Raw genomic sequence first — 10,455 nt, forward strand, 5'->3', positions numbered from 1 at the left:
TTCACATTCCCTGCTCTATAGCTTTTGCCATCTTAACTTCTACTTGGCTCATTGTTTGTTACAAAAGTAACAACCTCCTATTATGTAGTTTGTGCCAAATTGAAGTCACTGAACATCTCACTCTGCATTCCCTGTACAAGTAATACCATTATTATTTGTACCTGGTTCATCGTGAGCTACTAAATTAACTGCCTGCTATCAGTTCTTTCACTACCCTCTATGTGCTGCCTGTTATGTATTTTAAGTCCCTGAACGCGTTGATTAGCGTTCCCTGCACAACAATGTTCAGATTATAATTCCTTTATGGTTTATTACTAGCCATGGCAGTAAAATGCTGCTATTATTTAGTTCATGGCCAATTTAAGTAAATGAGCATGTTGGTTTGCATTACCTGCTCTATAGTTGTTGACATTATAACTACTATCTGGTTCATTCTTTGTTACAGAAGTAAGTGCCTTCTATTATGTAGTAGTTCATGTCAATTTGGAAGTAACTGAACATGTTGGTGTTCTTTTGCTGCACTGCAAATGATACAACAATTGTATCATTCTGGTTTGTCATAAGCCAGGCCAGTACTGCTACTCTAGTTCAAGTATGTGTACCTTTCGTATTGCTATAGGCCTGCGTGTGTGTATATATGCATGAACACACATTCTTGAGAGGTTCCAGCCACATATATAGTGTAATTATGTAGTCCATCGCTCACGGTGTTTAATGCATGAATACCACAGGGATAAAGGGAGTACATACATACAGTTTATCATGCTGGAACTCGCATGTGCATGAATGATCGTGTCTTGATGCAGAGTAACAAAAAACTCCCTTTATAAATAGGGTTTTCTATTCTCGTGCCCTCGGGTCCTTAGTTGTACTCAGTTTTCCCCAGCTCCTTAGTTTTTCCTCAGTTTTCCCCAAGTCCTTGTCTGAAACCCGCAGAAGGAGCTCGGACAGAAGAAATCCATTAAGTTGACCGTTCCGTGCTGACGAGTGGGGTCGTGTCGTTTGTGGGGCAGCGTCGTGTGGGGCTGGTAGGAAGGGACCGCGTGGGACAGGACGAGACCGTGTTTGTGTGGCTGTAGCGTGTGGGGCCGTAGCGTGTGGAGCCGTGTGGGTCCGGGATGTGGGCACGAGTGGTTTCTGTCTCCTTCGCCCAAATTAGCAGTTTTCAATGTACCTTTTTCCTCTCTCTCGCTCGACCTCATTCATATTTGATAGCCCAAATTGGTAGCAAATCTAGAGCAGCTTCTCCTTCTGTTTTTTAACGCCATTCATTTCTTTATGCCTTCGTTTTTACCCAATCAGGTAGGAAATCTAGGGCACAAATCCAGAGAAAATATAGGATAAGCTGCATACAGCAGCCAACATAGCATAGATATATTCACGACAGATCCAACAGTACTACCGATATATACAACATAAGCTACATTTTACATGAATTGAAGCTGCTCTACAGATAGAGCAGTCACATACAGAGAGTGCAGTAGGCACGTTCAACGCCTCCAGGTAGCGCCTGTGACTCACTTGGAGGTTGCGCGGGTGAATCCCAAGTGCTTTCTGTTTGGCCATGAACGCATGCACGTTCACGGCCGTTCCAACTCTAGCGCCGCATCTGCCAATGGATTCAGCATGGTTCACCAGGCAGTTGATGTCAGTGGCGCGGAGCTTCCTGTTGTAGAAGGGGCACTTGTAAATGCCTCGAGCAAAGGGGCCATCGTAATGGCCAGACTGCAGCCTCCTGAGGACGTGACGAGTCTTGGTGTGGAAGGACTCATCATCGCTGTCAACGTCGCTGCTCTGCACCTGTCACGTAGCACCAAAGATCGTGCAAAAAACATGGAGTCAATTGCAACGATGATGGAACAGAGAGTGAACAAAGGTCATGCATGATAATATGGGATCGAAAAAAAGAGGTAGCCTCAGTTACATTGGACACACTTATATCCAGGATTTGAGTCAGTAAACCAAAGATCATGCACAACAAATTTGTACACACCAATTGTTTACTGACCAAACCCTGAATCAATTTGTGCCCAAATATTCATCATCATCGGCACAAATCTTAGACAAAAGAAAATCACAAACAGTAATAACGCAAGATCTAACACAAAGGATTGAACTAGGAACAGAAGAACCCTAGTAACGCAAGATCTAACACGAAAGGATTGAACTAGGAACAGACGAACCCTAATAACGCAAGATATAACACAAATGGATTGAACTAGGAACAGACGAACCCTAATAACGCTAGATCTAACACAAAAGGATTGAAAATGGGATAAGAACAAGGGAGCAAAGGGTTACCTCCGGCTCGTCATCGACGATGCTGGCGTCGTAGGGGTTCTCCGGCGCGACGCACGGCACTGGTTCGTACGGGTTCCAAGCGACGGGGGCCTGGACGGTGGCGGTGGACGATGCGCCGGATGCTACGTTGGAAGCAGCGACTGGGACCTAGACGGGGGCAGCGACCGATGCGCCGGTGGCTGATGCGCCGACAATGGGAATCTCATTCTTCTCCATTGCCGGCGGTTTTCTTCGGGGTTTTTTCTTCGGTTGTGGAGAAAATGATGGGACAGGAGATGCAGTTGCAGTGAGAACGTGCGTCGAGGGAGATAAAAAAGGGCTCTATAAATACGAAGGTGGCGTGTACCGCAACACGCGTCCGCTATGCACGGCTGCAGCGTGCACCACGACACGAGTTCCACCCTGGGACATTTGGTGTACTCAGTTATAACCTCGGTCCTTCTAAAGAAATTTTATATGTACTCAGTTTTCCCCTCGAGTACTTAGACTGGCAAGTGCAATATAATCTGTTTTACCCTCAAGTAGCTGGTCAACAGAGAGTCAACAAATGAGATTAACATATCTAACTGATTCATTTCATGCGCAAAAAATCCAAAAAAATAAAAACATAGTGGCACCTACTCATGGAGTCTTCCTACGCAACCTGCCACCTAGAAACCTTAACAAACATATATAAATGGGATATAAATCAAGTTTTACCACAAATTGCCACTTCTCAGAATCACTAGTGTAGCTATGAAGATACATGGTTTTCCACTCAAACCCCTTTGTAAAACATCTTCCCAAAAAATATAGTTTTTCTAAATGATGCCATAATTGTCACACTCATGTATATTTGAATTGCAAATAATTTGATGTAGCCCAATATGAATTATATTGTACAAAACACGCATTTTTCATTTTGTAATTCTTTTTTTTGAATCCCTTAGTCTATTTACTATTTATGTTCCCTTGGATTCTTAGTACTACTCAGTTTTGCCCTCAAGTTCTGTCACAAATGCTCTCAGAAGCCCAAACTTATCCTGATTGGTTGAGCCATTGTCACACGGATCGACTCCACGAATCGTTGATCAACTGATCTAACGGGCAGTATAACCCTCTCCGTCTCTTCGTGGCCACCCCTCTCTCTCTGTCGGTGGAGAGTTCCACCCCTCTATTTATGTGCAATAACGAGTTTGCCACGTAGTATAGTTTGCGGATTTCGGTGAATGCATTATTCGTCACCCCTCTAACAAATATCAACTATCTTTAGCTTTCCTTTTCTTTTAGGGAATATAGTTTGGGATATAGTTTTGGTAATTTGAAACGGCCCAAAAGTGGTATAATTTTGGTATAAACATGAGGCATACATATTTGCGGATTTCGGTGAATGCATTATTGTCACCCCTCTAACAATTATCAACTATCTTTAGCTTTCCTTTTCTTTTAGGGGATATAGTTTTGGCATATTTGGGGGATTTCGGTGAATGGATTATTTGTCACCCCTCTAACAAATATCAACTTTCTTTAGCTTTCCTTTTATTTTAGGGAATATAGATTGGGATATAGTTTTGGTAATTTGAAACGGCCCAAAAGTGGTATAATTTTGGTATAAACATGAGGCATACATATTTGCGGATTTCGGTGAATGCATTATTGTCACCCCTCTAACAATTATCAACTATCTTTAGCTTTGCTTTTCCTTTAGGGGATATAGTTTTGGCATATTTGGGGGATTTCGGTGAATGGATTATTTGTCACCCCTCTAACAAATATCAACTTTCTTTAGCATTCCAATATAGTTCGTAATTTCGGTGAAGGCACACACTAACTATGAAAATAACTACAAGTACATGTAACTGGATAATGGATTTGTAACAAGGTATCCCTTGTAACAATTCTAGCGCCTGGTGAGCAATGATAAGAACCCGATCACAATTATACAACAGAAAAAACAACCAGCCATCAGATTAGCTTGCTTCTTCAACTCGATCAGCTGCCTTAACTGCTTGTTCATTTTCTTCAGTTCTCCCTTCACTTCCACCAGTTCTGCATTGGGAGCATTAGGCATAATCGGAACGGCTCCTCTCTCCGCCGCATTCTCTACAGCAAGTCCCCCCCCCCCCCCCCAAAAATTAAGCTCCCCAATAGCCCCAATTGATTCCTGCAATTGAAGCCTCTGAACGTACACATCGATCCACTCAAAATGCCTGCATTTCTTCAGGATCTGAAAACAACAACGTGAACCCTAAATCCCAAATTCGATGGAATAACAAGAAAATCGAGAGAAAACAGATAAATTGGAGCGAGGTCTAACATTATCCCCCTCTCTATATGGCAAGCTCTCGCATGCAAGGAACTCACGTCCATAGTTGCCGTTATCGTCCGTCTTACAGATCGACCGCTTCAGAGGCTCCTGGCGTGGACAGTCAGGGTATCTTGTCAAAGGCACGGGTCCATACTGCGGCCATGAAGAACGGGAGGTCGAAGAGAAACTAGACATCACCCGCCTGCCGGAGAAGGGCTGCCGCTGGCAGAGAAGAAGAACAATGGGGCGCGGTGAAAGAAAGGGGAAGCAATGGAACGGGCACGGGCGCGGGGCTGGCTCGGGCTCCCATTTTGCAACGGTCACCTGGGTAAGCTGTGGCTCCATCGCGCTAACGTGGACAAGTTGTGGGTCCCACTATGATCTGGATAAGTGGAGACGTGTCCACTGCGGGGCACCAACAGCGGCCCCACTTGCCAGCACCAACCAACGTCAACTAAACGGGAATCCTCCGTCCGACCTCCTTCTGCGGGTTTCACACAATGGATTGGGGAAAACTGAGGAAAAACTAAGGAGCTGGGGAAAACTGAGTACAACTAAGGACCCGAGGGCACGAGAATAGAAAACCCTTATAAATAAGGGCAACATCGGACATCTTCAACGAGTGTATCAACATGGTGAGCTGCATGGGACTTGACAGTAGTAAGTCTGTTGTTTTATTCTAACGTGCTTGGTTATATAAGCCACAAAATATTTCGATCGCTTGTTTATCTTGCACTGTCTCAGCTGCTTAATGATTAGAAAATCACATTTTTTATGTTGGTATAGATTATACACATCAAAAGGAAGCTCCCAGCTTATTATTTGCCATCTGTCCATGTTAAAATGTTCTGGTTGTTGCTATGCGGCATGAACTCTTTGTTTGCTTATTGGTAGTCTATATTAGCCCCATATCGGTAGACTATCTTTGCGCATTACAACGATCTTGTTATAATGAGGAAATGGTGGTTCCAAATTCTTTGGCAAACAATATTGTAGTTTCTTTGCCTTTTCATTGTTGATGTCTTAACTTTTAATATCTTTGTTTCAGATATAGGTGGTGCATGGACAACTTAAAAAATTGCTGAATCGCTTCATTGTATTGCTAGGTTTAATTACCATTCAATTTCTCTCGGTTCTGTAATATTTTTTCAAAGCCTTGCAGCTGATGTAATATTTAGTTAGTTTCTATAGTTCTTTCGCGCATTCTTTCTATGGTGCTTGTGGTAGGTGAGGCTATCCGACAGAAATCATGTGCTGCGTAAATATTCTCAGTATCATTCTATGTGCGGCGCAATCTAAATCACAAATTCCCTTCCCCTCAACGGCCCAATTAACCGAAAAAACATATGGGCCGGTGATGTCTACGGGAGCTTCTATTCTTGTAGACAGTGTTGGGCCTCCAAGAGCAGAGGTTTGTAGAACAACAGCAAGTTTTCCTTAAGTGGATCACCCAAGGTTTATCGAACTCAGGGAGGAAGAGGTCAAAGATATCCCTCTCATGCAACCTTGCAACCACAAAGAAAGAAGTCTCTTGTGTCCCCAACACACCTAATAGGTGCACTAGTTCGGCGAAGAGATAGTGAAATACAGGTGGTATGAATAAGTATGAGCAGTAGCAACGGCACCAGAAAAGTGCTTTGCTATCCAGGACTGGCGTGTGGTTGATGGTGGTAATATTGCAGGCAGTACAGATGCAGTAAAACAGTAAACAAGCAGCGATAGCAGTATTTAGGAACAAGGCCTAGGGATCATACTTTCACTAGTGGACACTCTCAACATTGATCACATAACAGAATAAATAAATAGATGCTAGACTCTACACTCTCTTGTTGGATGATGAACACCACTAACTGTGTAGAATTACACGAACCCTCAATGCCGGAGTTAACAAGCTCCACAATATTCGATGTTCATATTTAAATAACCTTAGAGTGCATGACAGATCAACATAACCAAACCAAGTACTAACATAGCATGCACACTCACCTTCACACTACGAAAGGAGGCATAGATCACATCAATACCATCATAGCAATAGTTAACTTCATACTCTACAAGAGATCACAATCATAGCCTACGCCAAGTACTACACGATGCACACACTGTCACCATTACACCGTGCAGGAGGAATAAACTACTTTAATAACATCACTAGAGTAGCACAAAGATAAATTGTGATACAAAACACATTGCAATCATAAAGAGATATAAATAAGCACTTCACTATGCCATTCATAACAGTGAATAAGTATTCTGTGAAATATAGCCTAAGAGACCCACACGGTGCACACACTGTCACCTTTACACACATGGGACAAGGAGTCTCCGGAGATCACATAAGTAAAATCCACCTGACTAGCATAATGACATCTAGATTACAAGAATCATCATATGAATCTCAATCATGTAAGGCAGCTCATGAGATTATTGTATTGAAGTACATAGGGAGAGAGATGAACCACATAGCTACCGGTACAGCCCCGAGCCTCGATGGAGAACTACTCCCTCCTCATGGGAGACAGCAGCGTTGATGATGATGGCGGTGGTGTCGATGGAGAAGCCTTCCGGGGGCACTTCCCCGTCCCGGCAGCGTGCCGGAACAGAGACTCCTGTCCCCCAGATCTTGGCTTCGCGATGGCGGCGGCTCTGGAAGGTTTCTCGTACCGTGGCTTTTTCGTATCGAGGTTTTAGGTCAAGGGGGCTTAAATAGGCGAAGAGGCGGCGTCAGAAGGTCAACGAGGCGATGACACCATAGGGGGGCGCGGGCCCCCCCTTGGCCGCGCCGGCCTATGGTCTGGTGGGCCTGTGGCCCCCCTCTGGCGACTCTCGGGTGTTTTGGATGCTTCCGGGGATTCTAAGATCTTCGGCGTTGATTTCGTCCGATTCCGAGAATATTTCCTTACTAGGATTTCTGAAACCAAAAACAGCAGAAACAAAGAATCGCCCCTCGGCATCTCGTCAATAGGTTAGTTCCGGAAAACGCATAAATATGACATAAAGTATGCATAAAACATGTAGATATCATCAATAATGTGGCATGGAACATAAGAAATTATCGATACGTCGGAGACGTATCAGCATCCCCAAGCTTAGTTTCTGCTCGTCCCGAGCAGGTAAACGATAACAAAGATAATTTCTGAAGTGACATGCCATCATAACCTTGATCATACTATTGTAAGCATATGTAATGAATGCAGCGATCCAAGACAATGGTAATGACATGAGTAAACAACTGAATCATAAAGCAAAGACTTTTCATGAATAGTACTTTCAAGACAAGCATCAATAAGTCTTGCATAAGAGTTAACTCATAAAGCAATAATTCAAAGTAAAGGCATTGAAGCAACACAAAGGAAGATTAAGTTTCAGCGGTTGCTTTCAACTTGTAACATGTATATCTCATGGATAGTTGTCAATGCAAAGTAATATAACAAGTGCAATATGCAAATATGTAGGAATCAATGCACAGTTCACACAAGTGTTTGCTTCTTGAGATGGAGAGAAATAGGTGAAATGACTCAACATAAAAGTAAAAGAAAGGCCCTTCGCAGAGGGAAGCATTGATTGCTATATTTGTGCTAGAGCTTTGGTTTTGAAAACATCAAGAGAGTATAAAAGTAAAGTTTTGAGAAGTGTTTGTTGTTGTCAACGAATGGTAGTGGGAACTCTAACCCCCTTGCCAGACAAACCTTCAAAGAGCGGCTCCCATTTTATTTTTATTTTTGGGTGGCACTCCTTCCAACCTTTCTTTCACAAACCATGGCTAACCGAATCCTCGGGTGCCTGCCAACAATCTCATACCATGAAGGAGTGCCTTTTTATTTTAGTTTTATTATGATGACACCCCTCCCCACCTTTGCTTTCTCAAGCCATGGCTAACCGAATCCTTCAGGTGCCGTCCAACAATCAGATACCATGGAGGAGTGTCTATTTTTATTAATTAATTTGGGACTGGGAATCCCATTGCCAGCTCTTTTTGCAAAATTATTGGATAAGCGGATGAAGCCACTAGTCCATTGGTGAAAGTGGCCCAACAAGATTGAACGATAAACACCACATACTTCCTCACGAGCTATAAAACATTGACACAAATCAGAGGTGATAAATTTTGAATTGTTTAAAGGTAGCACTCAAGCAATTTACTTTGGAATGGCGGAGAAATACCATGTAGTAGGTAGGTATGGTGGACACAAACGGCGTAGTGTTTGGCTCAAGGATTTGGATGCACGAGAAGTAATCCTTCTCAATACAAGGCTTAGGCTAGCAAGTTTATTTGAAGCAAACACAAGGATGAACCGGTGCAGCAAAACGCACATAAAAGACATATTGTAAACATTATAAGACTCTACACCGTCTTCCTTGTTGTTCAAACTCAATACTAGAAATTATCTAGACCTTAGAGAGACCAATTATGCAAACCAAATTTTAGCAAGCTCTATGTATTTATTCATTATTAAGTGTAAAGTAAATGATGCAAGAGCTTAAACATGAGCACAACAATTGCCAAGTATCACATTATTCAAGACATTTTACCAATTACAACATGTAGCATTTCCCGATTCCAACCATATACCAATTAACGAAGCAGTTTCAACCTTCGCCATGAACATTAAAAGCTAAGAACACATGTGTTCCTATGAACCAGCGGAGCGTGTCTCTCTCCCACACAAGCATTTATTCAAACAAAAACAAAAACAAGAAACATACAGACGCTCCAAGTAAAGTACATAAGATGTGACCGAATAAAAATATAGTTTCAAGAGAAGGAACCTGATAATTAGTCGATGAAGAAGGGGATGCCTTGGGCATCCCCAAGATTAGATGCTTGAGTCTTCTTGAAATATGCAGGGATGAACCACCGGGGGCATCCCCAAGCTTAGAGCTTTCATTCTTCTTGATCATATTGTATCATCCTCCTCTCTTGACCCTTGAAAACTTCCTCCACACCAAACTCAAAACAACTCATTAGAGGGTTAGTGCACAATTAAAAATTCACATGTTCAGAGGTGACACATTCATTCTTAACACTTCTGGACATTGCTCAAAGCTACTGGAATTCAATGGAACAAAGAAATCCATCCCACATAGCAAAAGAGGCAATGCGAAATAAAAGGCAGAATCTGTCAAAATAGAACAGTCCGTAAAGACGAATTTTATTGAGGCACCAGACTTGCTCAAATGAAAATGCTCAAAATGAATGAAAGTTGCGTACATATCTGAGGATCACTCACGTAAATTGGCATAATTTTCTGAGTTACCTACAAAGAATTCAGCCCAGATTCGTGACAGACAGAAATCTGTTTCTGCGCAGTAATCCAAATCTAGTATGAACCTTACTATCAAAGACTTTACTTGGCACAACAATGCAGCAAAACTAAGAGAAGGAGAGGTTGCTACAGTAGTAACAACTTCCAAGACTCAAATATAAAACAAAGTACTGTAGTGAAATAAACACATGGGTTATCTCCCAAGAAGTTCTTTCTTTATAGCCATTAAGATGGGCTCATCAGTTTTAATGATGCACTCGCAAGAAATAGTATTTGAAGCAAAAGAGAGCATCAAGAGGCAAATTCAAAACGACTTTAAGCCTAACATGCTTCCTATGAAAAGGAATCTTGTAAATAAACAAGTTCAAGAAGCATAATGCAACAAGCATAGAAAGATAAAACAAGTGCAGCTTCAAGATTTTCAGCAAAAAGAGAGGTGTTTTAGTAACATGAAAATTTCTACAACCATATTTTCCTCTCTCATAATAATGTCCAGTAGCATCATGAGCAAACTCAACAATATAATTATCAAATAAAGCATTCTTATTATGAGTCTCATGCATAAAATTATTACTCTCCACATAAGCATAATCAATTTTA

The sequence above is a fragment of the Lolium perenne genome, chromosome 6 (assembly GCF_019359855.2).
Source record: "Lolium perenne isolate Kyuss_39 chromosome 6, Kyuss_2.0, whole genome shotgun sequence".
NCBI lineage: Eukaryota > Viridiplantae > Streptophyta > Magnoliopsida > Poales > Poaceae > Lolium > Lolium perenne.